The following is a 13146-nucleotide window of genomic DNA, read 5'->3' on the forward strand; positions in this document are numbered from 1 at the left end:
AATCTAATTAGTACTTTCATGATTTTTTATAAATATTAAAGAAGTAATTGTAAATTCAATTGGTGTATTTCCGTGATATTATTCAAGAAGTAATCTCTATTATTTTATAAATAGAATGGTCACTAATCTCCATTAATCATATGTTATATTTTCATATCTTTTCAGTGTTGTTTAGTTTATTTGGATGCCTATTTCACAATGAGCTTACTTTTCAATGCTATACTTTTAATGAGAATTATAAATATAAGTAATGTTTTTTTTTTTTTGCAAATATTTAGAAAAGACAGAATTCAATTGGTGTATTTTTAAAAATAAATGTAAAACAGAATTCAATTGGTGTATTTTTAGAAATAAATGTAAATTGGTATTATATATGTGGGAAAACAAATTATAATATTATTTTTAATTTCTTATTTATTTATTTATATATAGTTTATTTCATTATAATATAAAATTTATTTTTTTATTATTTAAAAAAAATGAACGACTTTGATGTAATTTATATTTTTTAAAATAAGATTTTAATTATGATTACCTAATAACTGTTTATATTAAAGTTTTGATTATAAATATTTTAGAATTATGCAAGTTAAACATGATTTAAAATTAAATTAAAATATTTTAATTAGTCTATGTGTATGGTTTAAAATACACTTTTTCAGTAAAAAAAATAATTGAATATAGTTTACCTTAATTTATATAAAAAATTAAAAACTTTGTGGTGCTAAATATTTTATAATAATTAATTAAATTACCTATACCAATTTTCTATTATTTCTTCTTTGCATGGGCTTGTTTTGTCACAAGTGATTGATTACTCCAAGACTTTTATGTAATCACTTAAATTTGAAGCTCATTGTCAATTATGTTTTCCAAATACTATTTAATATTATAAATATTCCAAATGGGCTATACAATTTTGTTATCAGTCCCAACCATGGAAAGTAATAATTAAATGCCTAATTTTACAAAATCCAAAGGAGGAAACATAGTGTGCTATACCTATGAGGCAATTATTTTTTAAGAGGATATACTTCTAAATAAATTAGTTTTTATATTTTTGGTTAAGTTTCTTCTATGTTGTAACCAATAAATATTAGGTATAAATTTGTGCGCGGAAGAAAATTATATATTTGTTTATCAAATTCTCAACATTTTTATGAATCGCTACATTTATCATCATCTAGAATGGAAGAAGAAGAAGATAAATAAATTCTAATTCTAATTCTATAAAAAAATTATATATTTGTTTATCAAATTCTCAACATTTTTATGAGTCGCTACATTTATCATCATCTAGAATGGAAGAAGAAGATAAATAAATTCTAATTCTAATTCTATAAAAATGACAGTTGGAAAATAAATTTTTAAAAATCCAATAAAACTTAATTAGAAAGAAAATATGATTAATTAATAATTAGAAATTGAATATTGAACTTATAATAAATAAAAAGAAATAAAAAAATACTAAAGATTTATTTAATATCCCATGATTTACTATGAGGCATTTAGGATTATGAGAAATAGTAAATAAATATATGAAATAAATTAGATCTAATATGCCCATAAGTGCTCTACATTTTAGTATGAGGGAGATGTAGTAAAGTACTAGATCAATAAGTCCTTAGATTTAAAATTAAAAAAATAATAATAAATAAATAAATTACAAAACTACAAATCAAGCATGTATTGCATACATTATGGCACATATGTTGTATTGATGCCATATGTTGTATTCAAGTATTAAATGATATGTTCTTATAAAAGGTAAATTTAATAACAATAATAATAATAATAAAATAATAATGTGGATTTAATTAAAAAGTAATGAAAAATAATCAAACTAAAAAGGTAATAAAAAGATTAAAAGTAATAGTAACAATAATAATCCTACTCAATTGTCTCCTTGGGATAGCTCAATTGGAAATGGTTGGTTGTGGAAATGAAGTCTCACATAACCAGAAGTTCTTGGGTTCAAATCTTGTGCTAATGAAGTCTCACTGAGTCTTCTTCTGTTCAAATCTTGTGCTATATGTTGGACATGATAAAGATGTAGTCCTACCAAGCTTACAAAAAAAACAGCTCAATTTAATTTTTTATATTCCAACTTTTTAATAAAAAAATTATAAATCATTTCTTTAAAAAGAGAGAAATAAAGAAATAATACTATTCATATTTCATTATAACAAATCTAAATAATTATAATTTATTTTTAACGACAATGTTCACAAAAATAATTAATCACAATATAAAAACTTAATGACTAAGATTAAGAATATGTGTTTTTTAGTAAAAGGTAACATGTTGAAATTTAGAGGGGGTGGAGTATGTACTCATTTCTAAACATGAGAAGTCAAATTGGTTCATACTCTAATGGATATATGATTTCTATATCTCAATATGATGGAGATGAGTAAAATAAAAATACATTTTAATGTAAACAATGTATGTCATAAATGATATATATATATATATATATATATATATATATATATATATATATATATAATGAAAAGAAAAATATTATGGTTAAAAAATTGTATTGATGTGTTCCTCTAGATGAAAAAATATATAAAAAAAATTCAAATTATTTTTAAGATGGATCTATATTAATCTTATCAAGAAAAATAATAAAATTAATAAGATATACATTAATGGAAGTAAACATAAATGCGGGTAAATTAGAAGAATGAGGGGCATTTTTACCAAAAAGAAAAAAAAACACAAAACAAATAACTAAAATTAAAATAACGATACTGATTATAGGATGGCTGTAGAGTGAAATAATTACATTAAAATAAAATGAGAAAATAAAAATTAAAAAGATTTAAAAAAATATAAATTATAATACCCCTAGTAAAAACTTGTAAATATTTAATTAACTTTAGTAAGTCACTTGGGAAGTGATGGTGAGGAAACTCACATTTCCGTTGGTTGGACATAGTTATGGGTGAGTCGTGTACCTACCCAAACAACTATTCTTGAACTCTCAAAGGGAAAAGGGGGATGCAATAGAGAAAAAATACCCAAACTATTATTGAACTCTCAAACGGAAAGGGGGAGCCAATAGGGAAAACAGAGGAACTTGAGGCATTCTACATTAAAGAGTTCTGGTAAGGACACTGTTAAGTTAACAACCAAAAAATATTAAAAATTAGTTTAATAACCAATGATTTACTACTCGTTAAGTTAACAACAAAAAAATATTAAAAATTAATTTAATAAGCAATGATTTACTACGAAGAATTTATGATTATGAGAAATAGAAAATAAATATATGAAATAAATTAAGTCAAATATGCCCAAAAGTAATGTACCAAATGAATAACTCTTTAGATTTAGAATTAAACGGATAATAATAAATACAAATTACAAAACAAGTTTACATTTCCTATATTATGGAAGAGATGTTGTATTCAAATATAAAATGAGATATCCTAATAAAGGGTCAAATCAATGATAATAGTAATAAAAAATAATGTTCTTTTAATTAAAAATAATAAAAGGTAAAAGTGTAATAAAAATAATAAAAGTAATTCACTAATAAGTGTATATATATGAACTTTGGGAACAAGGTGGTTTGTTGGTTTTTGTGTTTCCTTAACAATGGAAAGGAAAATTTTATGGGGACTGAATATGCTCAGCATATTATTCCTCGTCTAGTGTGAAATGGAGGGCTCAAATGAAGCGATGCCAATTTAAATTGATTTAGTTAAATAATTTAAAAATGTCCTCACTAGACAGGTCCTACAATTGACATTAGAAGTGTTAGTGACCATGTTAAACTTAGTGAAATTTAAAAATCATATTATGTAGCATTGCTTCATATTTCTTGACTAAGATAACTACCTTTTCTACCACTAGTTACTCTTTTAAAAAATGTGAGGTTTCTTTTTAGAATGTGAGGTAGCTTTATCATGCAGTTTTTGTTAGTTCAAGATTTAGATTCATAGTTTAAAAAAGGTTGTAATTATTCTAGCACTCCTCCATCCTTCTAGAATGGGGACAAATATTATGAAACCAAATCTTTATCATTAATGATCAGTTGATTGTTCTTATCATAATTTAAGTATTAAATAAAATCATTACTATATAATTATTAAACCAAATGCACTATGATACTTTGCAGATCGTTTGTTGAATATTGTAATACCCCCCTGTTGGAAACATTAGTATTTTCTATTGTGTGCTAAAAGTAAGCTATGCTTACAGAATAAGCATGTAGGATGATGACATAATTCTGTATATAAATATTTTATAAATAAACAAGTAATAAATTAGAAATACCTAGAAATTGAACACTTGCAGACGATTAGAATTCTAGAAAGAATTCTGGGTAAACTTAATGGATGGGAGAGAAAGATCCATTAAGAGCTTAGTTGTTGATAAATGTTAAGCCGCAATTGGTATAAAGTGTCGTTGAGGTTAAAAGCGATCTTTTGGTTGAAACAAAACCCACAAAAGTGTGTGGTAACATAGTTGGAGTACTTTTCAGGGTCTCCATCGATTGTGTTTTAGTATGTGTTTTTTAAGTGTTTTATTTATTTTGAACGCTACATATATCGGTTGGTTGTTGTTATTAGAACATTGTTGTGCTAGATTGGAAACATGGATTAGATTCATGTGAAGGATTGTTGAAAAATGGAGAAAGATATTCTCAATTTGATTTTTCCTTGATAAATTGAGAAAATTTGAATTTCCACATCATCGAATAACTTGGATGCAATTAGCTTGTATGAGATGGTTTGTGTCACCCATTTTACTCAATAAATTCGAGTTGTAGGAGTTAGAGTTTAGTTAAGCATGTGTGATTGGTAATTTGTAAGTCAATTATCTCAAGTTCTTTTCAGTTAAAATAGTTCTAACTATTGGAGAAAGTGGTGGAAGGCTAGTTATGCAGTGGGACTTTAGTCAAATGTAGTGATCATCTAGTTAACTAATAAATCAACCCAAAATAGCTAGTGCATGCAAAGAATTCAAGTTCATTGGATATGTTTGAGATTCCAAGGAAGTGTAACATTAGTTGTAGACTATTCTTGAGCATATAGGTGTCTCGTGCAGTCACATGATCAACCTTAGGAATTTCACAATCCATTTTGAAAAAAAACCTAAATAATAGGGGCCTAATTTCTCAAGGAATTGCACAAGGAAATAGGGGCTCAAGCAAAGGCAGAAATTGACAAAGTTTGGGTTTTAGCTTGTTAGTGAGTAGAGAGATAGGCTATTCACTTACAGGTTGTGCACAATTGAGTAAAGCAATTGTAATACATCTATATTCATAATATTGATGCAAGAAGGAATTGGAGCTATTATAATATTGCTTTCCCTAGGAAAAATATTGGGTGCATGTGTTTTATTTCTTATTGCATGTCTAAAATTTTTTGTTCTAAATTGAGAATTAACTTCCGTAGAGTAGTAGAGTAGGTTTGTGTCATATATTTTGAAAAAAAATCATGAGAAGTTGCAAATATACAACATAATTTGTACATTGTATCATAGCAAGATTCACATTAGAGCACAAATTTTGAATTTATTTCTCAGGAGGCTCGAATTTGTAGTTCATTGTAGTAAGATCTCTTAAAAACTAAAAATATTACCTTCATCACAATGAGGCTAGAGTATGGCTTGGAAGGAAACTCTAATTTCATTAACTCGAAGGATCACATGGAGGAGATACTCGATGAAAATGGATTGCTAGAATACATCAAGAGAGATGTTACAAAACCAATATAATCTGATGCCCAAAACCTTTCTGAGTGGAAGAAAGTTGTAGCGAAGGTGTGGATAATATTATTGGAAGGAGTATGAGACCACATTGCCAGCAATCTCTATGGGAAAGAAAATCCTTATGCAATGTGGTAGGCACTAACAAATCTATTCTATAATAGTAGTGACCACAGAAGTTCGTGATGAGCTTGCAGGAGTTTGTGTTACTCTTTCAAAGGATGACTTGGTAAGAATGTCCCTTCTAGGCCTTCCCAAGAGTTGGCATAGCTATCAAGATTAAGTGAAAGGGAGGGAGAAACTACTGAATTGGGAACACTTATGGTAAGATTTTGTACTGGAGGAAATTTCGGCAGAATACCAGAGATGGGACCTCATCCAAGGGCAAGGATGAAGAAAAATTTTCATTGGTTGGAAAGGGAAAGAAGGGAAAAGGGAAGAAATCTCAAACCAAAACAGAATCCAACGAAGGTAGAAAGAAGAAAGATTTTTCAAAAATTAAATGCTTCCATTGTCATGAATACGAGCAATATGCCACGAAGTGCACACAGAAAAAGGCAATAAAGAATAAATTAGGAGGAGTAATGGGTGAAGCCTTGGTTTCACAGTTCGACCTTGACTTTACCCATATTGCATTCATGTTCAACAGAGTGATGGGGAGTGTGTGATATATGGACTCAGGTGCATTCTTCCACATGATAGGGTGTAGAGATTTTTTCAGTGACCTGGAGTAGAAAGATCTCCAGATGCACATCAAGTTAGTGAACGATAGAAGGTACAACATGACCAGTATTGGTACAGTCACCTTTCAGAGGGAGTCAGGCTCCCCTCTCAGGCTCAAGGATGTCATGTTTGTTCTAGGCCTAAATAAAAATCTCATCTTTGTTGCAGTTTTATAAGACCGTGGTTCTAACATGATCTTCAACAAAGGAAAACCATTCCTAAGACACATAGCCACGAAACAGGTGAAGAATATTGAGGTTTGTGTGAAGAATCTATATAAGTTAGATGTGGAAGATTGTGTTGCATTAAGAACTAAGGAAGAGAAAGTGAAGGGCCATGATGTAGGTGAACTTTAGCACATAAGACTTGGCCATTTGCATCATGGCACCTCGAATATTATACAACAAATAGCCACTAGCCTCCCTAAAGGAGAATTTGATGAACATGATGTATGCAAAGGATGTACCTTGGGGAAGTACGTAAAATCAAAATTCCATGATCGGGACAACAAAGCGCATGCAGTGCAAGGATCCACTATGATGTATGCAGACCTTTCTTAATAGCCTCCGCTGCCAGACACAAATATTTTGTCCTTTTTATTGATGACTTCTCACATAAGTGATGGATCTATTCATGCGGAAGAAAGATGAGACATTCTCCAAGTTCATAGAATTCAAGGCACTGGTTGAGAAAGAAACCAACAAGAAGGTGAAGACTCTCAGGAGAAATAATGGATGTGAGTATGTGTTGAATGAATTTAAAAATTTATGTTCGAAAGAAGGCATTCAACGAGAGTTGAAAACACCCCACAACCCACATCATAATGTGGTGGTTGAGAGAAATATCCATAGGATTTTGGGAGAAACGAGGTTGATGTTGCATGACCAAGGCCTACCTCTACATTTGTGGGTTAAGGCATGCAATACAACAACTTGTTTGTAGAACCGAAGTCCTCATCGGATTCTTGGCATGATTACACCAGGCGAGACTTTCTCAGGAACAAAGTCATATTTGTTGCACTGCAAGATTTTTGCAGCCCTTCTTTACTAACATGTCTCCAAAGAATCAAGGAATAAGATTTAGTCAACTGCAGAATTGGGGTTACTTATGCATTACATAGAAAATCCCCATAACTAACATGTGTACTTTCCATCACTCATAATGATAGTTGTGCGAAGGGATGTAAATTTTACGAGAAGAAATCTATGTGGTGCTCTCTTGAGAGGAAGATTTAGATCCCACCAAAAGATGAGATTTTAGCTCCAAAAGAGGAAACTCAGGAAGTTGTAGAGAAAACACAAATTATGGAGTAGAGAGTGGAGACATTCACTAAATCAAAACCTCTAGAGAAGGTAGAAAAAGAACTAAGGAAGTTGATAGACTTGTGAACGATGTGAGGGAGAATGTGGGATATACTTCAAATTTGTGTAGCGAAAGGAGGCCACCTGAGAGGTACACTAGCTACATGGCTCTTATGACTAAGCTTATAGAGATTGAGCCATCCTATTTTGAGGAAGAAATAGAGAAACCTCTATAGGTGTATGCATTTGTGGAGGAATATGAATCCATTGCAAAGAACCATGTTTTTTAAGACATCCCAAGACCAGCATATAAATCAATAGTGGGTGTGAGATGGATCTTCAAGGTGAAGAAGGAAACAGATGGAAGCATAGGGAAGTATAAGGCTAGATTTGTGGCCATGGGGTACTCTCAAGTTGAGGGAATTGACTATGAGGAGCCAATGAATCCACTAGATGAATTCTTGGTCGGGATACACAGATGGGCTAGACTATCCACGAGATGGGTGTAAAAACAACATTTCTGAATGGGGTTATTATGGAGGAGGTGTACATAGAGCAACAATTTTTTTTGAGACATTTGATCAAGATTCTCATGTGTGCATACTCAGGTAAGCGTTGTACAATCTCAAGCAAACAACTCGTGCTTGGTACACCAAGATCGATAGTTATCTCACAGGTTTGGGATTCACCATAAGTGAAGCAGATGTAAATCTCATCGCATCTGGATAGAAGGTAAATTTCTTATTATTCTCCTTTATGTTGATAATTTTACTTTAACTAGTGATGATCCACTGATCATATCTTGTAAGGACAACCTTGCAAGGGAATTTGAAATGAACGACATGGGTTTGATGCACTACTCTCTCGGGTTAGAAGTATGACAAGGTGATGGGGAATTGTTTGTCTCTCAAGGAAAGTATGAAAATGAGATACTGCAAAGATTCTACATGGAGAGTTGTAAACCCATGGAAACACCTTTAACGAATAACTGGAGGAAGGAGGATGTCACTTCAAGTGAAGTGGATGCTACCATTTATCAACAGCTAGTGGGTCCACTCATGTATCTTGTGAACACATGACCAAATATGTTTTGTGAAGTCAACCAACTAAGCCAATCTGTGGTTAGGTCAGCCAAACTATTTTGGAAGGAAACTAAGCATGTTTTACGGTACCTCATAGGCACTACCTCGTATGGACTATGGTACAGACAAGGAGAGGGAGTGAATTTTTGTGGCTTCATGGAAGCAGATTGTGCACAAAGTCCATCAGAACGAAAGAGTACATCAAGTGGAACTTTTAGTTTTGGGTCCACAGTTGTTTCTTGGTACAAAAGGAAGCAAAGATATGTGGTGCTCAGCTAGAAAAAATCATAATACATGGTTGTAAGTCAAGCAACACGTGAGGCAATATGGATGAGAAAGATACATGTTGGACTATTTGGTGAGATGATGGATCCAATTGTGATAAACAAAGTTGCATCAATCTCTCTGAGAATCCTATATTTCATGATCGATCCAAGCATATAGATATCCAATATCACCATTGACGGGACTATGTCTAGAGGCAGATTATGTTGCTACACTCCATTCTGATAGAGGAGTAAGATGTTGACATTTTGACAAAATATTTGTCAAGAGGGAGGTTCGAGTTCTGTAGGTGCAAGATAGGGGTGGTTGATAATCCCTTTCTTGTAGAGAGAGAGAGTCTTTAAAAATGTAGAGCGAAATTCTAAATTTGATTTTTCCTTGACTAAATTGAGAAAATTTTAATTTCCACATCAACAGAAAACAAGGATGCAGTTAACTTGTGTGACATGGTTTGTGTCACCCGATTTACTCAGTAAATTCAAGTTGGAGGAGTTAGAGTTCAGTTAATAATGTATGATTGTTGATTTGTAGCGATCAAATTGAGTTATCTCAAGTTGTTTTCAATTAAGCTAGTTCCAATTGCTTAAGGAACTATTGGAAGGCCAATTGTGTAGTGGGACTTTAGTCAAACTCAGTGATCATCTAGTTAACTGATCAATAAACCCAAAATACCTACTACATGGAGAATTCGAGTTCCCTAACTATGATTGAGATTCCAAGTGAGTGTAACATCAATTGTAGACTAGCATTGAGTGTACAGGTGTTGTATGCAGTCATATGATCAACCTTGGGAATTTCGAAATCCATTTTGTAAAAATTCATAAATAATAGGGCTTAATTTCTCAAGGAATTATGTAAGGAAATATGGTCTCAAGCAGAGGTAGAAATTTACTAAGTCTGGGTTAGAGCTTCTCAGTGAGCAAAGAGACAGGTTATTCACTTGCAAGTTGTGCTCAATTGAGCAAATAAATTGCAATACATTTCTATTCATCATATTAATGCAAGAAGACATTGGGGTTTTTAGTGTATTTTTTTCCCCAGGAAAAATTTTGTGTGCATGTGTGTTATTTCTTATTTCATGTATGAAAGTTTTGTTTTAAATTGTGAATTAACTTCCAGAGAGCGGTAGAGTAGGCTTGTGTCTTGTGGTTTTGATTAAAACTTCATGAGTAGTTACAACTCTACACCAAAATTTCTACAAGGATGCTAGAGGGAAATTACAAAATATTCCTTAGTAGACAATATGCCTACTTCAAAATATCTATGACAACTTTTGTGAGAAGAAGACGTTGAGGATAAAAGATTGGATTGTGGAAGAATTATTCACAAGATTCATAATGGCGGTAATTTTGGTTGCACATTTGGAGGTAGATGGATTAAATGTAATTTTGGTTGCAGGTGTGTAGGTAGACAAGTCACAGTTACTCCTTTGATTTTTCTCAATGGTGTGTTACTATTTGGTAAATTGATCTCCTTTGATCGGTCTTTGGACTCATTAAAATAATACTAATTCTCATATGATTTCTTCTTACCTAGATGATGCATTGGTACTAGATATTTATCATATTTTTGGTGTTATCTCCACTGCATTGGATGCATATTTTAAATATCTTAGAGTTATGCTCCAACCTAATTGTTATGGAATTAAGTATTGCAGCTGACTTATAGAGAAATTCCACTGTAAAATTTTGTCATGGGCACACAGGTGGCTCTCCCTAGGAGGCAATTTGACTCTAGCTCAAGCAGTACTTCGGAGCATCTATGTATATTGGCTTCATATTTTCTCTATGCCTAAGAATATCAGTAAATGTATATTTTTGGCTTCATCCTGGTTGGGACAATTTGTGTCATAAAGGACAGAGTGGGATTGGTTGTTGTTTACTCTATATGGAGGTGATGGACAACCAGACTCATCTATTTCTTTGATTCTCCTTAACAAAATCAATTTGGAATGGTGTAGTTAATATGTTGCATTTACATGTAGATTAGAACTACTCTTTTGTGGTAGATTGTATTCAAGACTATATTATTGATATAAAACATTTGGACCACTTCCAATATACATTGGAGTTTTGACCCAAAGAATTCATTACTATCCCAAGCTCGTTTGTTGTGATACATCCACCTCCGTCCTTGTCAAAAAAGCTAAAATCCTCCCTGAACTTAGATATAACCTCCATCCCATATTCCTTTAGTAGATAAAACCCTTCTCTCATTTTCTAACCATGTCAATTTACTCTCCATCCCATACTCTCTCATGGGCCCTGTTTAAACCACGATTTTATTCAAGGATGGGGATTTTGATGTGTACTCTAACCATATTTGTTATATACCTTCCCCTTCTTCTTTCTTATGATTTCTTCAGTTGGCATTGTCTAAATATTCCCTACTCTCCTTATATTATTTGGAAGGTAGCCTTTGGCTGCTAACCCCATTTTATCAGAGCTCCTTGACATGTCCCATGAAATTTTTATTCGGCCCCATGATATATTTTATGCCAGTGAGTTGAAAGCTTTAGATTTCTTTGCCAAGTATTCATTCATGACCAAAGAATATACCACTAGTTCTAAGAATCTTGTGGTTACTTGCACCACAATAAATGTATATTGTATTTTAGAGGAGACAGGGATTGTATATTTCCTTTTGGGACACTCCAAAAATATTTTGATGCGCCCTATTTCTCTAACACTCTAGTCTACTTTACGATCTTAATTCACATTCCATGCTCATCCATGTGGATGCACTTTATGATGTTCTAGGACAACATAATGTCCTTGCCAACTCCCTCTTATCTTCCTTCTCATGTTTTCTAGGACTTCTATATCCAAAAAGAACTTTTGGAGATGAATGCCATCAAGGTAGAAAATCAAGGGGTTTTAAAGTCATTTATTTATGGTTCCCACTAGCATATTCCCACCATATGATCCACCCAATCCCTAAATTGGGGTCTAGTGCTATTTCAATTAATTATTAGATGATCATGGTGGGCCATAATTCCAAGTTAAATGTTATGACTCTTCATAGGATATTATTGGAGATGCTTAACGAGACACCTCTTTGGCTAAAGGGTTAAGGAAGGATTTTGACTTCAATATCAAACCATCAACCATATACTCAACATTTGTCCCATCAACCATATCCTCAACATATCGAACCAACAATGAAGAAGACAACTAGGGTGAAGCATGGGCATCCTCTCTTGCCCACGTTGTTCATGATGTATATCAATCTATGAATGCCTCTACAATCCATCAACTATGCATCAATAAAATTTTGTTTTGCCCCGCTATCCACCAAAATGGATAGACGTTGTCCCTGTATTGTGCCTCTAATTGCCAAAATTGCAAAATTGGGATTTTCGATGTCAAAATTTTATTCAAGACTGACAATGCATTGGAAGGCCATTAACACAATATTAAGACATAAAAAATGAATAATGGACACAATACCAAATACAATACACACAATGAGTTTTATCTCACAGGGTATTTAGATGTTAATTTAGCAAGTTCACACGAAGAGAGAAAGGCAATGTCATGATACATTGTTCAATTTGTAATGAAGAGCATTATCTTGGATAAGGGAGAAGTAACATTTAGTTTCTTTCTCATACAAAAAGGAAAAATGAGGCAATGTCAAATTCCTTTCGTGAAGCAATGTTGTTGTAAAGTGTGTTAGAAAGCATTTTAGGCAAGACCCTCACACCATAATAGATTGTGTTAACCAAAGTATGCTAACCATGTCCATTGATCTGAAATTTCATGAGCATGTCCAATGAGTAACCATAAATGAGGGGTGTGAGAGTGGCTAATAATTATATTTTATAGAGGATTATTGTCATCATACATAACATGCATGGTCCAAGTAATTTGTTTGGTTCCCAATATTGGTGGATCATTGTATTGGTGAATCATTGTATTGCATCATGGTAGTATATCTTACATTTTTTAAAGCAAAAATATATTGAAAATAAATTAAGTTATGTCTCATGCAAATGTTCAACATTGTTGTGTTGTGAGTGGTTTGCATAT

Source organism: Pinus tabuliformis, chromosome 2_1, assembly GCF_031772625.1.
Source record: "Pinus tabuliformis cultivar Carrire ecotype Pingquan chromosome 2_1, CPIR1, whole genome shotgun sequence".
Lineage (NCBI taxonomy): Eukaryota > Viridiplantae > Streptophyta > Pinopsida > Pinales > Pinaceae > Pinus > Pinus tabuliformis.